This window comes from Chenopodium album, chromosome 25 (genome assembly GCF_948465745.1).
Source record: "Chenopodium album chromosome 25, dcCheAlbu1.1, whole genome shotgun sequence".
NCBI lineage: Eukaryota > Viridiplantae > Streptophyta > Magnoliopsida > Caryophyllales > Amaranthaceae > Chenopodium > Chenopodium album.
In genome coordinates this window covers 16,956,497-16,972,793 of record NC_137858.1, presented here as the reverse complement: position 1 = coordinate 16,972,793, position 16,297 = coordinate 16,956,497, and positions in this window count along the sequence as shown.

The following is a 16,297-nucleotide window of genomic DNA, read 5'->3' as shown; positions in this document are numbered from 1 at the left end:
TCCTCAAACTTCTGAGGATGCTCCGCTGAAGATGGTTGTTCCAAGGAGTGCTACTCCTCCACCTCCACCTCGTACTAACCTCAAAAGGAAGCTGGAGATCAGATGCCTATTGATGTGGATGTTGCTACCTTCTCCATTGAGTCTTTGGCTCCCCATGTGGACACCTTGCTTTTTCCATCTTTCAGGGAACGTCAATCCTCTCAGACTTTTGCTGACCTTTCTCAAGAGGCTGCTGTGCAGTCTTTCCAGGTATGGTATACTCCCAAAAAATTTACAAAATAATATTATCAGACTACATTATTCTTACCCAATGGTGTATTTTTGTAGAGTCTTCAATCTTTCCTAGGTGTACTAGGCAAGGTGACGGAATTCACTCGGGTGTATGATGCTATGAAGAAGGAGCGTGATGCTCTTTCTAACAAGTACAAGGCTGCTACTTACGCTTTGAAGGCTGAACGGGTAAAGCACAAGGAATGCATTGCTGAACGCGATGGATGGACTGAAGGGTACCTTGAAGGAAGCTGGGAACGAGGTTGTTGATGCAGCGACGTATTACTTTGGGAAGGCACACTTAGAAATGATGGGGGAGTTTCAGCAAGGAAAGCATGAAGCCTAGACTATGATGCTGAGAAGGCTGCTTTTGAGAAAGCATTTCTTGAAGGGACTGCTGCTCCTGGCTCGTTGCTGTTGAGCTATGCTGATGAAGAAGTTAACTCTCCCATGAATGAGGACGTTAAGGATGTCCCTGAAAACTTGAAGCCTGTTGCTGAGGAAGTGGTCCCTACTGAAAACACGGGGGAGAATTAATTTCAATGGTGTTGTGTCACCTTCTTATTCTGAACAATTTTAATTTCTTTGAAGTATGTTTGTTTTTAGTGCTGTAGTGCAGTTGGATATTTTTCTTTTTTGTTTTTGTGCTGCCTTGATGCAACTGGATGTTTTGCTTGTTTTGTTGCACTTTGCAACTAAGTAATCTTACTACTTTGTTATGCTATGCATGCTTTCTTGCCAACCTTGAGTTTCTTATTGTATTGCAGTTGTATTATAGTTGTAGTATGTATGAAACATTGCTTACATGTATTTGTTGATGTTTGCTTGTTCTGCAGGGATGGACATTTGTTACAATGTTCTTCCTTCTTGTATTTTGTATGGCAGCGTAACTGTTGTCCTTGCAAAACAGAATTGGGTGAGGGGTGGTCGTGGGTTTCCGTAACGGTCCTCCGATGCCAAAGTCAGTACTGGTAGTGAAAATAAAATGAATTGACTAAGTTTAAGTGAAGAAGTGTATCTTTCGTGCTGCACTTGGCTTTTGGAGATTTTTTGCTTTTCTTCCTTTTTTTTGGCTTTTTGTTGTTTTTCTGCTTTTTTGTTGTTTTTGTTTTTTTTTTTTTTTTTTTTTTTTTTTTTTGTACAATCGAAATTAAAATGATAACTACGTACCTTCGCTCTTCAAAAATGATAGAGCTTTAAGTGTGCTGCGTTCCAGCTTCTTTGTACCTCTTTTCCTTCTGTGCTCCTAAGTCTGTAGGCTTCGTTGCCTACCACCTTGATGATTTCATAGGGTCCTTCCCAGTTGGGTGCTAGCTTTCCTGCGCTTACTTCCCTGCTATTTTCGTATACCTTCCTGAGGACCCAATCTCCTAATTGAAAACTCTTGCTTTGACATTCTTGTTGAAAGAGCTTGTTACTTCTTGTTGGTAGGCTTCCATCCTCATTTTTGCGTCCTCTCTAAGTTCTTCTATGGTATGCAGGTTATGTATCAGTTCGGCTTGGTTCCTTTCCTCTGTCATTAACCCATACCTTGCAGTGGGGACTTCTACTTCTGTTGGGAGTACTGTTTCACATCCGTACACTAGTGAGAAAGGAGTATGACCTGTAGCACCTTTTGGGGTTGTTCTGTCTGCCCATATTATATTGGGTAGTTCATCTTCCCATTTCCCTTTTGCTCCTTCCAGTCTTTTCTTCATGTTACCTATTAGGACCTTGTTGCTTGACTCTGCTTGACCATTTTCCTGTGGGTATCTTGGTGTGGATGTGATGAGGGAGATGTTCCATTCTTTGCAGAACTTTGTTGTCTTGTTGCTGATGAACAGGGATTTGTTGTCTGTAATGAGTTCTGCTGGTACTCCAAATCTGCTTAGGATGTTGCTTTTGATAAATGAAATGACATGCTTATCCTTGATGTCTTTGTATTCTTCTGCTTCTATCCATTTTGAGAAGTAGTCCGTCATTGCTAAGAAGTATACTCTTTGTCCTGATGACGGAGGTAACATTACTATGTCCATTCCCCACTTCATGAATGGCCAAGGTGTGAATGTTGGATGTAGCTCTTCAGATGGCTTGTGTGTTAAAGGTGTGTGTTTTTGACATGCTAAGCATTTCTTGGAAAACTCTGCAGCGTCCATTCTTATGCTGGGCCAGTAGTAACCCATTCTGAGTGCTCTGTTGGATAGGTTTTTTCCTCCTAAATGATTTCCGCATTCACCACTGTGTAGGGAATGTAGAACCTGTTGCACTTCTTCTTTTTCTAAGCATCGTAAGAAAGGACCTGCGACGGATTTTTTGAAGAGCACGTTACTGATTAGGCAATACTTTGAGGCTTTTAGGGCGAGTGCTTGTGCTGCCACCTTCCCTGCTGGTGCTGTTTTGTCTAGAAGGTAATCCTTGAGAGGTTTCGTCCAGCTATTCTCTTCCTTCTCCGCAGGATCTATTTGTATTTCGTAGACATTCATAGTTGACTCTTTCTCTATAGCTGGTGAGAGTACGTGCACTAATGGGATATCTCCAAATTCTTCAGGGTTAATATTTGATCTTAAGCTTCCCAGGGCGTCTGCTTCAGTGTTTAAGTTTCTAGGTACCTGGTCTATCTTGACCTCCTTGAATTCCTTAATGAGCCTCTTTGTGACTTCTAGGTAAGCTATCATCTTGGCATCCTTTGTTGCGTATTCCCCATTGATTTGATTCACGATGAGTAGAGAATTTGAGATTACCTCTAGGTGTTGTATCTTCATGTCTCTTGCTACAGTTAGTCATGTGATTAATGCTTCGTATTCGGCCTCATTGTTGGTTGCTTTGAAGTTACACCTTACTACTTTTACTATTTTGTCCCCTTGTGGTGATGTCAATACCACTCCTAGGCCTATACCACGTATGTTTGCTGCACCATCTGTATGGAACGTCCATTTCTGTGTAGCTTTTGGCTTTGTAGGGCTAATACCTCTTTCCGTGCTTCTTCTTCAAGGGTTGGGCTGAAGTGTGCCATGAAGTCTGCTAGAGATTGTGACTTAATTGCGGTTCTGGGCTCATATTGTACATCGTACCTGCTTAGATGTAGGGCCCATTTCTCCATCCTTCCTGACATTTCTGGCTTTCTCATGATGGCCTTGATGGGGTAGTTGGTTCGTACTCGTATAGAATGGCTTTCAAAGTATGGGCGTAGTTTTATTGAAGCAGTGACTAAAGTTAAAATGATTTTCTCTAAGGATGCGTACCGCGTTTCCGCACTGAGTAAGGTTTTACTTACGTAGTAGATAGGGAACTTCTCTTTGTCTTCTTACCTGGTGAGGACTGCACTAATCGTCCCTTCGGACACTGCGAGGTACAACTAGAGTGGTTCTCCTTCTCTAGGTTTGGAAAGTATCCACGGGTTGGCTAAATATTCCTTTAGCTTTTGAAATGTTTCGTCATGCTCTTATTCCCATTTGAATTCCTTGTTCTTCTTCAAGACTTCATAGAAGGCTCCGTTCTTGTCGGAAGACTTTGAGATGAATCTGTTTAGTGCTGCGACTTTCCCTGTTAGGCTTTGTACGTCCTTCTTTAACTTTGGTCGTTCTAGATCCAGGATGTCTTTAATTTGACTTGATCTGGACTGGCTTCTATTCCTCTTTGTGTTACCATGTAACCTAGGAATTTCCCTACTGAACTCCGAACGTGCACTCTGTAGGATTTAGCTTCATGCCGTACTGCTTCAGGATGGTGAAGGCTTCCTTGAGATCTTTGACGTGATCAGCTGCCTTCTTGGACTTGACTACCATGTCGTCTATGTAGACTTCCATTGTGTTCCCGATTTGTTCTGAAAACATCTTGTTCACCAACCTTTGGTACGTCGCTCTTGCATTCTTTAATTCAAAAGGCATTACCCTAAAGTAGTAGATTCCCTGGCTAGTAATGAAGGCGGTCTTTTCTTGATCGTCCTTGTGCATGAGGATTTGATTGTACCCACTGTATGCGTCCATGAAGGATAGTAGTTCGTGCCCTGCTGTTGCGTTTACCATGGCATCAATGTGAGGTAACAAGAAGGGGTCTTTTGGACATGACTTGTTGATATCTATGAAGTCGATACAGAGTCTCCATTTCCCATTCTTCTTTTTGATCACCACTACGTTGGCAAGCCATTCTGGGTACTTTACCTCTCTAATCTTTCCTGTCTTCAACAAGTTTTGGATTTCTTCATTAATGATCTTGTTCCTTTCTAGCACAAATTTTCTTCTTTTCTGCTTTACTGGTTTATGCATTGGATCCACGTTCAGTTTGTGAGTGATTACGTCTGGGGAGATTCCTTTCATATCTTTGTGAGTCCAAGGAAACACGTCTTTCTCTTCTTCCAAGAATTCAGAGATTTGCTGACGAAGATCTGTACTCAACTCTGATCCTATTCTGACCTTCTGATCTGGGTGGTCAGGGTTCAGTTGGACTTCTATGGCTTCTTGTTCTTCTGCTATACTCAATTTCTCTTTGCCCAGCTGACCCTCTGATTGAAGGAATTGTGTCTTCGATAAGTGCAATTACTAGATATATCAAGGATCACTATTATGGAGATAATAAGTTCGTTCTTTTGGGGCGTCATCCTCTGTTGCTAGACTATGAGAGATGATCTTTGGACTAGTCAAATAGTCCAAAGCCCTTTATAATGGATCCTATGAGGTCACACAACAAGGGTATTAGGTTAAGCAAGTAAGAGGCCCATTAATGGGCCTCATGAGCAATTGACTAATCATGAATTGGATTGGGCTAGCATAGTTAGATTGGAATTAGGTTTTAGACTTTTGACATGGGCTCTTATTTAGAGATGAGATCTATAAATAAGATCCATGCCTAGGGTTTGTAGTAAGAGTCATAATTCACACACAGTGAATTTTGACATCAAGGCAACCAAACCCAAAACCCCAATCCTCTCTCTAACTCACGACTATCTCTCTCCTCCCCTCGTCCGTACGGCCGGCCACCCTTGGTGGCGCGTGTGGTGGTTCGTGGTGGTTCTTGGTTGGTATGTCGCTCCTCTCCGTAGAAGGTCAATTGAAGGGTTCAATTGCGACTAACTAGTATTAGTGGAGGTCTTAATCCATGCCTGTGGACCAAGTAGAGGAATCACGCTTGAGGTTCTTTATCTCCCCTTGTTCTTGCTCGATCGCACGTGGAATCACGCTTCAAAGGTACAATTATGTGTTCTTTATGTGTTATGCAAAGATCCTTGGATTAGGTACTGTATGAATATGATTCATGTTTATTTCCGCTGCGTAGTACCTAAAAACCCCTACAATGGTATCAGTTAGCCTATTGCATTTACGCATATTGACTATAATTCTTTGATAGTCCACAATTTTAATTCAATTAGGAGGGAGAATAATTAATTATGGTTCAATCTTTATATTAAATGGAGATTTAATTTTTGGGATAAGATTAAATATGATTTAATTGCTCAATTTTTCTAGCAAAATCCGTTTAAGCCCTAGTTCTTCGAAAATTTTGATTGAAATAAAGCCCTAAAATTTTGATTTTTTTGCTTAATTTTGATGAATTTTGAAAATTTTATGCTTCATAAATTTAATTGAATTGATTTTATACATAAAATATGATTTTTGTTTAATCAATATTTTAATTTAAAAGTTAAATTAAATTTTAATTAATTTTTGAAGAACCCTAAAATTGAAATTGAATTGTGAATTTAATTTCAAAATTGAATTAGGCATAAGTGTTATGTTTTAATTCAAAAGGCCTAAATTAATTTAATTCAACAAATGTTGTTTAATTAGATTTAATTTCTCAAAAAAAAAAAAAAAAAAAAAATTGATTTTGGGAGGGGGCAGCCGTGGCTGGGTGGATGAACCACCGTGAGGTGGGCCACAGCGGTTGCCCAGGAGGTCGAATAGGGTGCGGGAAGTGAGGGCGACAGCTACCGGCGACGGGCGGCAGCAGGCGGTGCAACAGTTGCACTGCCGCAACTGCAGCCGTGTTCTGCTGGTGGCTGGGCTTCGGCCTAGCTGCTACGACAGCCCTCAGACGACGCCGCTGGGTTCAGGCGAGGAAGAAGGCGGTTCCGGCGATTAGAGCCCACTGAGAAACGGCGGCAACTTCCGGTCAGGCTGCTTATGCGGTTGTGCCGTGGCTGGGGTTTGCTCCTGGCTGCGGTTGTGCCGTGGCTGGGGTTTGCTCCTGGCTGCGGTTGCGGTTTAGCGGGAAGCAGCTGCTTCGTTGGTTGGGGATTACTCCCTGGCTGACGTGGCAGCATCAATAATTAAAAAAAAAATGTTTTTTAAAAATTATTTTGTTTTAAAGATATTTCAAAATAAAATCTGATTTTATTTTGGGATAAAATCAAATTTCAAAAGTTGGTTTTTGATAATTATCCTTAATTAAAGTTGTTAATTTTGGATAGGATTTGTTAGAATATTCTAAGCATATTCCAAAAGGATAAAGATTGATTTAAATAATGTGATTATCCCATAATTATTTTTGGATATAATTGATTTAAAATATTGTGATTGGCTAGTAATTAGGATAGAATTTCCTAACATTGTTAGGATAATCTTTGAGGATAAATATGATTTATCTTTTAGGATTAAAATAAGATTTGATTCTATCTCATGACTAATTTAGAATATATGATATTTTATTGATGATCATGAATAATGTATGATATTATTTAATTGCACTACTTAAAATATGAGATATTTAGATGCCATGTTTCCTTAATTATGATCATTCGATGTTATAGTTTAGGAAAGCATGATGAGTGATTTATTATGTGGCAATTTTATAATATATGATGTTGTTTATTGCTATATAATGACTAGTATGGCCTAGTAGATTGCTAAATACGATCTGCGCATCGTGATGTATTTTTGTAATCTTAGTACGGTCTACTTACCGATAAAGTATTTTGTAATTTTATTTCATTTTATTTAAGTAGTAGATAGGATAGAATAGAATTACAGGTTGTAGATAATCCAAGAAGCCCATGAAGTGAAGGCCCAAAGGAGCAAGGTGGATACGATCCATGAAGATTCAAGTGGGAGTTTTTTGCTTTATTAGTTTTCTTAGGATTAGGGGCCATGCTATATCTTATTTATGCATTCAGTATTTTATGCATGTTAGATTTTATTGATGGCATGTGATGATGCGCTAGAGTTCACTATTTAATCACAACATAATAAATCTAGGTCCCAGTAATATTGAGGCAGTTTTTCCAATTAAAAACCCAATGAAACCTTTGACATTTATGATGGGTCATGCCAAAGCTGGGCGTCATTTTTTTCATTGGGGAGTGGGGGTAGGACAAATTCTACACTTTTAATTGGTTATACTCAACAAGGTTACCTAAAGATAAAGTTTAGAACCTTGAAACTAAGGGTAATAATTAAACATGTGATGGGTAATTATTCAACCAAGAATTACAAAGAGTTGTAATCAGTAAAGAGTTTACTCACCTTGAAAATGTAATGGTTGATGGCAGGGCCAAAGTCCGGTCAATTATTGCACAAATAAAGGATCTTGGAATCATTTTATTCAATAGGGATCAATAAACATTGAATAAATGCTTTAAAGTTACCAATTTAATTCGCTTATGGTACTTTAAATTTTAATAAACATAATTGAATTTTGCGTTTAATTATAAGTAACATGTCGTTCTAATTTTATTATTATATATAATCTCCTCGATTGAAAATAAAGTTGAGAAACGTTCTCAAAAGTTTAAAAGATAATCCATAAACCTATATTCCAATTTTGCTAAGATTGTTCTAAAAGACAAGTTTTAGAAATTCATGTCACATGTCTAAGGTTGGTTTTATTCAAAATGTTTGAGTAAAATACCAACACATCTTCATTTTGAAAAATGTTTCAAGGTATATAATGAGATGAGAGGTACAATCCCTCAAAAGACAAGTGTACAAGTCCAATAAAATCTCTTATCTTCAATATAATTGAATATAAGAAAGTGATTGGAAATCTCTATGATCAAAAGTTGATCAAATAACAGTATTCTTCATCTACTTTATATAGAGTTTAATACTTGATTAAACTCAAATATAAATAACGATAGAATAGACTTAGCAAAATCATGAAAAGTGCTTAAAGTAGTTGAGCAAGGTATCATTTTGAACCTAAGAGAAATGTTCTAAGTGGCTCAAACGGGAAAGGTTTAGGAATATATGAGGATTGCATTAAGAAGTTATAGGCCAAGAATTGCAAACAAGTTGCTACTTCTCAAACCTAGAACTACTTACATGCTAAAAGTTGTTATGAACAACAAATGTTTCAAATTAAATGGACCAATTCCAATTGATTAGATACTACCTCATATAGTTGGAAGGTAAAAGAATGGAAATGTTCCAATTTAAGAATTATATTATAGAAATTGATTTAGCATATTGCTACTTCTTGGACATATGATGTCTTGTTTAGTTCACTCATTGCACAATGTGATTGAACTAAAGGAAGAAGATATGGATAAAGGAGAAATAAATCTACAAGTTTAGAAGCAAATGTTGCTACTTCACAAGTAGAATCTACAAGTTTGGAAGCAAAAGTTGCAACCTTACAAGTAGAACCAGTATTTCACCACTAATAATTGGCTAGAATTAAATAAATGTTATTCATTTTTGCCATTATCAAAACACCATTCAATGTTAGTAATGACTAAACATCGAAGATTCAAAACGTAGAATAAATGTTATTCTATGCTTCATTGAGTCATAATGTGTTTTGAATTGCTAAATAGGTTTAAAGTTCTATATGATAGAAATAATTAAACAATTTCTATATATATAAATTGTCTCTAATATGTCAATTAATTCAAATGAAAATGAAAATTACATGCGGAAGATCCAAAGGGATGGACTTTCAATATCATTGGATTATGAATTCATTGATATATGTAATTATCATTCTAATTTGAAATTTTGACTAAGTCACCATTTAGAGAAATGATGATAAGAACTCAAGGTCGAATACATATCGATGTAAGAAAACCAAAGGTTCAAAGGCTAGAGACAGACAATGAAACTTCATTTGTGATACGATCACTACTTGTGCTTAGTTGAAGCATAAGAATGAATATTTTGAAAAGTTCAAAATTTTCAGTATGAAGTTCAGTATCAACTTGACAAGATAATGATTACACTACAATATGATTGTAATTGTGAAAATTTAAGTCAAGACATGTACTTGGCAACACATTCAAAGTATTGCGATATGATCGTAATAATGAGAATTTAAGCCAAGACATTGATAAACATCCAGAGTTGTGAAATCGTTTTACAACAAACTCTGAAAGAAAACCTTGTGAAGTGTTTATGAAGGGAGCTATCAACCTATATGAGATATACTTTGATAATGGATGTAAAATACCTATCTTCCAACCATTGTTCAAGGGATATACTTTTAAGATAAGCTACAAAACTAAACAAAAATTACATACGTCAAATCAAATGTAGCAAAGGCTTCATATGTGATATGGATAAGAAAACTTCTTATTAAGTCTTTCTACAAATCAAGGAATAAAACATGTATTAAACTGTTTGATGCACGTTCGATTCCTGTATAGAGCTCGGGGTACTACTACACAAACCATACTTAGCACAAAATGTTTGTTGCTCAAGTAGGTGCCCTTATGGAAATTGTTCCAAAAGGTCAAGTGGGAGTAGTGTAAATCTCAAAAGAGTTTGAGAAAAGCAACAAACAAACATGGTTCAAAACCATGGTTGGTTCACCCTATGCTAAATATGCCTCCTCAAAAGGCAAGTGGGAGTATAAGAATCTTGAAAAGTTCGAGAGCCTTGAAAGAGTTCAAGAAAAGTGAATTCGAAAATCTTAAAGAAATTCGAGAAGTAATCAAATAAAAGCAACAATATGAGCATGATTCACCTCATGTTACAAATGACAACGCGTGGTCTCATTAAGTGTAATGGGATTAATAACCATGTGTCGAAGGTAGTACATTCCAAGTGCAAATCCTCTACTGTCGTTTCTCATTGAAAACTAAACAAAGTTGTTGTAAGAGTTTCAATTGTTGTATAAAAACCCACAATGATGACTATAGCATATGTAAAACTTAGCCAAAGAAATATGATTTCATATTGATTAAGAGTTCTAAAATATTTATTTTGGAACATTATGATTATGCAAGTAATAAAGATGATTTGACAAGTTATGACTCCAAGTGGTTTAAAACCATGAAATCTGAAATAGATTCTAAGTTTGTAAGCAAGCGTATGACACTTGAATAATTTGCCTAAGTTGGGTGAAACCCAATATAAGAAAAACAGACAAGAAAGAAAATTTTTTTCTAACTAAAGCAAAGACTTGTTAAAGGATTCAACTAATTCATAGTATGACTATGATTACGATGAAACCTTTACATGTTGCAAAGATCTATTAAAGATATTTTAGTGATTTCTACCTTATGAGATTTGGTAGATGGATTTCAAAACGCTTTCTTGAAATTGTTCATGAAATAAGATTTATATATGATACAATCAAAAGTTTGAAGATCCAATAATCCTAGGGATGCATAAAATATCCATAATGGATTGAAGTTGGCATCAGGGAGTTAATGTTCCTAATTTTGTGAGTTAATCAAATTGTTTGATGTTCTCGTAAAATGAAGAAAAGGTCTTGTGTGTACAAGATGTTTAGTGGGAGCTATGGAGTCTTCTTGGTCTAGTACAGAGAGAATTATTGAAGGATCAAATGATGGCTATTGCATTTTGTATGAAAACCTTGGAGAAGAAGATGAGTACATTTGGGATTCAAGATCTATATAGATAGGTCTTGAAGGATGTTTTGAGTTTTGGTTAAGAAGCTTATATTGATAAGATTCTTATAAGGTTCAACATTATATTGAAAAGATTTTCAATCCCATGTGACATGGCACGTTGCTTAATGATTCAATACCTTGAGAAAGGTTGATGAAATTATTTATGCAATTCGCAAAGGATACATCATGCATGCCATGGACTATACTTGTCTATTTGATTCACGTGTTTTAAAGAACAAGTGATGATAGATTTCAATCGAAATCCAATGTAACGTTGGAATATAAATTAGAAATTCCTAAATTCCTTGCGAAAGGGTGAAGGAAAATTCTTAGTATATGGAGATGCAAATGATTATAAGATTTAGAAATAGCAAAATTCATGTTTATGAGAATTTCTTATGAACTCTACTTACTAAACCCATTCCATGACCAAGGTATGAGAGTCATACTAAGGTTGTTGGATTGAAGCAAGTTATGTAATTTTAGTTGTGTATGTTTTGAGAAAGCATATTACAAAAGTAATACATTAGCTTGCAGAATTATGTTTATCAATTGAAACAAAGTTTCAATCTTATTTAATCGTGGTTTCAAGATTAAATAAAATGTCCAAAATAATTATGAATTGATGGGCTCATTAGGTTAATGACCTTTTGAATGAAACCCCACAGGTGAACTAAATTCATATATTATTTAAGTTCCTAGTTCGGAATCATTAAACTGGACATAAATGATTTCCAATAATGGACTAGCATGTTAAGATTGATTGGATAGCGCAGTTTCATGGGCTATAGGAGCGTAGTGATGCTCGGTCAATCACATGGATATGCATGAATGATGCATGATCGAACTATAGACCTACTTTGAAGTTCAAGTATAGAGCTTCCGGATATATTAGTGGATTCCTTTGACATGAGTGGAACATTGATCTCATTCAATGGATGTTATAACTGTGGTACATTCAAACGTCTTCCCCTAACTGGAGATTATAAAGGGTGTTTCCTGGTTATTTCAGAAGTTGAGTGGGAGCTTTGGTTTCCATAAGATTGGATTGAGTCTACCTATTTAATTAGGAATGTGCCTTGGCCCCTTGAAGAGGGAGAATTCAGAAAATGCATGGCCGTGCTCAAATGGATTACATTGTAACCATTTGTTTTGTAATTCTAACTCAGATTTCAAGAAAGATTTGTAGATTAATATGATCACGACATGAGATGCAATCATATTATCAAATCGACACACATTGACTTAAGGAATTTGAATATTGCGCACTTGTCTCAGACAAGTGGGAGATTGAAGGAATTGTGTCTTCGATAAGTGCAATTACTAGATATATCAAGGATCACTATTATGGAGATAATAAGTTCATTCTTTTGGGACGTCATCCTCTGTTGCTAGACTATGAGAGATGATCTTTGGACTAGTCAAATAGTCCAAAGCCCTTTAGAATGGATCCTATGAGGTCACACAACAAGGGTATTGGGTTAAGCAAGTAAGAGGCCCATTAATGGGCCTCATGAGCAATTGACTAATCATGAATTGGATTGGGCTAGCATAGTTAGATTGGAATTAGGTTTTGGGCTTTTGACATGGGCTCTTATTTAGAGATGAGATCTATAAATAAGATCCATGCCTAGGGTTTGTAGTAAGAGTCATAATTCACACACAGTGAATTTTGACATCAAGGCAACCAAACCCAAAACCCCAATCCTCTCTCTAACTCACGGCTATCTCTCTCCTCCCCTCGTCCGTACGGCCGGCCACCCTTGGTGGCGCGTGTGGTGGTTCGTGGTGGTTCTTGGTTGGTATGTCGCTCCTCTCCGTAGAAGGTCAATTGAAGGGTTCAATTGCGACTAACTAGTATTAGTGGAGGTCTTAATCCATGCCCGTGGACCAAGTAGAGGAATCACGCTTGAGGTTCTTTATCTCCCCTTGTTCTTGCTCGATCGCACGTGGAATCACGCTTCAAAGGTACAATTATGTGTTCTTTATGTGTTATGCAAAGATCCTTGGATTAGGTACTTTATGAATATGATTCATGTTTATTTCCGCTGCGTAGTACCTATAAACCCCTACACTGATTGCTATGCTGAACTCTTCTCTGCAGATGTTGACTTTAGTGCAATCTTGTAGCATTCTTTGGCTTCTTTAGGGTCCCCTTTGATTTCCTGAATACCCCACCTAGTAGGAAACTTAATGACTTGATGGTGTGTGGAAGGGATGGCATTCATCTCATGTATCCATGGTCTGTCTAGAATCATATTATATGATGACAAGGTGTCGATCACTAGGAACTTGACTTGTAAGTTGACCCCTTTTGCATAAGTGGCTAATGTGATCTCTCCACTTGTCTTCTTGGTTTCCCTACTGAATCCTACTAGCATTGTTGACTTGTTGATGATGTTCTTCTCATCGATGTTCATATGCTTCAAGGTATCAAGCATGATGATGTTTGCGGAGCTTCCATTGTCAACAAGGATTCGCTTGATCATACAATTTCCAACTGGGAGTGTAATTACTAGGCTGTCATGATGGCCTTATACTGCATCGCTTTCTTCGAACATGATGGGAACATCCATTTTTAACCTTTCCCTTCTGTCGGGCTGATCCTTATTGCTTTCCTTTGCATGCCGCATTGCTGCTGAGTATGTTAAGCCGCATACCTCTGACCCTCCTGATATGAAACAAATAGTCTTGATAATTGGAGGAGGAGGTGAGGGGCCACCTTTCTTGGATTCTTTTTCTCTTCCTGGAGCTTTGGACCTGTCTGATAGGAGCTCTTTGAGATACCCTTTCTTCAATAGGTAAGCAACTTCCTTTCTGTGCGCAACGCATTCATCAGTTGTATGACCAATATCCAGGTCTATCACTCTTTCTGGGACATTGCACGGTATCTTTTATTTTGTTCAAGGTCCTAATTACTCCTGCAGGGTTAACATTGAAATAATATTCATGCAATTTAGGTGGAAGTTCATGATCTTCCCTCCAATTTGAGAATTCTCCCTTGATAGCATTGACTGATCCTTTATCAAAACGGGAACGCTGATACGGCTTGAATCGGTGGTCCCTTCTGGAAAAGTTGTTGCTCCTTCTTGGCTGACGATCTGGTTCAGGAGTCTTTCTTGCATAGACATCCTCTTCGAATCTGACTTGCGCCATAGCTTTAGCTTGCACATCCTCGAAGGTCGTACAGGGATACTTGGTTAACTCCTTATAGAGCTCACTATGGTCTAGCAGCCCTCTTCTGAATGCTTCGATTGTTGTAGGAGCATCACACTTGTGTATCCCAATCTTCTCCCTGTTGAACCTGTTAAGATAGTCCCTCAAGGATTCTCCATGACTTTGCACAACACGGTACAGATCCGAGGATTGCTTCTCAAATTTTCTGCTACTAGCGAATTGAATCTTGAAGAGATTCGCCATTTTTGCAAAAGATCGAATTGTCCCATTATCTAAATTAGTGAACCAAGTTAGGGCTGTACCTGATAACGTGGCTCCGAAACCTTTGCACATGATGGGTTCCTTGATGTCTTTGGGAATTGAGCTTGTCATCGTCTTCTGTTTGTAAAGGGATATGTGCTCATCAGGGTCCGTTGTTCCGTCATACATGGCCATGTTGGGCGGGCTGAACCTCTTTGGCACTTCTTCCATGGCGATCTCTTCTGAAAAAGGAGATTCTATATAGCCATCCGCTGCTTCTTCCTCCATGGGCTTAGGCACTCCAGGGATCTTGGCGATCTTGGCCTCAAATGCTTTGAGGTACTCCTTAACCACTTTCTCTATTTTTCCTTCTTCGGTTCCTTCTTGTCTGTTCTTATTGAGGGTTCCTGCATCCAGAAAATCTAGGTCCAGGGACGTTTCCCTGTTGTTAGATCCTTTTTCCCTGTTAGGGGTATGGAAGGTTCCAGACATGTCAAGCTGCATGGCTATACTTTCAGTGCTTTTCCTGGTGTTAACGGTTTTGGATGCAACTGATTGTATTTGGCTGCGGAGGGCTTCATTTTGTTTGGTTGGGCTAGGGATTTTGGCTTCGGTTTGAACCTTTTGGGCCAACAGTGTTTCGATTTGGCTTTTTTGCTAGTCTAAGGTTTGACGGAATGCGTTCATTCTTTCATTGATTTCGGCAATGGTGAAAGGTACTTGTTGTCCAGTCATGGTGATTGTTTTGGTTTTTGGCGAATCGGTAGGTTAATTTATTATCAGCCCCACGGTGGGTGCCAAATTGTTAAGGCAAATCTTAGTTAGGGCATCTAAGAATTTGCTAGGATTTGAGGGGTAATAACAATCAATCTACAAATATTGAATATAGCAACCAAGAACAATAACAAAGCAATAAATAACCAATAAGTAAGCAATAAGTAAACAATAAGATCAAAAAGATAAGTTTAGAGAAGCAATACTGAGTAAGGACATGCTTCCTTGTTCAGCCAGGACATAGATCCGTAATCATAAGCAAAATAATTAGTTTATATTGAGGTATATGTGAGCGTACATGAGTATTGTGATGTCTTACTATGCTATTTATACTTAGGATCCATTAGGGTTACATAGATCTTCTTAATTTATTCTATTTCCCTATTCTGTAGGTGTATTCTTGGCAAGTATCTTCATGATTGATACTTCAATCTTTGCTTGCTATACTCGTTCCAATCAGGCCTCCTTGTTTGATTTGATGTATCTTCTGATTATTGAGCAATGCCCTAGACATATTGGATTGCTTAGTGATACAGGCCCAACAACCTTAATTAGGTCTACCATGTAAGGTTTTGTTTTATGGTTAATTCAATTGAAATACTTATTTTTCGATTGTTTATATTAGTAGTATGAAGTTTGGGCTACAAAACTATGTTATTTTTTGCATGAAAACATACCCTGGCACTATGGCAGTAGACATTCATCCTAAAACAGAATGATGTTTGTGTAAAATGACTAGTTTGATTTTGTTGTTCGCGGTTGATGATATTCTCTGAGACTCTGAGTTTTAATACTTGTTTGTTTGCATCAGTCTCCTCCTAAAGTTCTTGGATGTTTGACATCGTCACACTATTAGCTACATACTTCATCTCTTGATTGCTCTACAAGTTTTGTTGTTATGCACTCCCTAAGAATAGTACTTTCTGTCCATTATTAATATTTACTTACTGATCTACAATTTACATATGCTACAATCTTTTGTTGAGACTCTTTGCTTTTGCTAGTAACTCGTTGTCAACTGGTATGTTTATATAAAGCTAATAGAATTCAGTAGCATTATGGTTTTGTGAG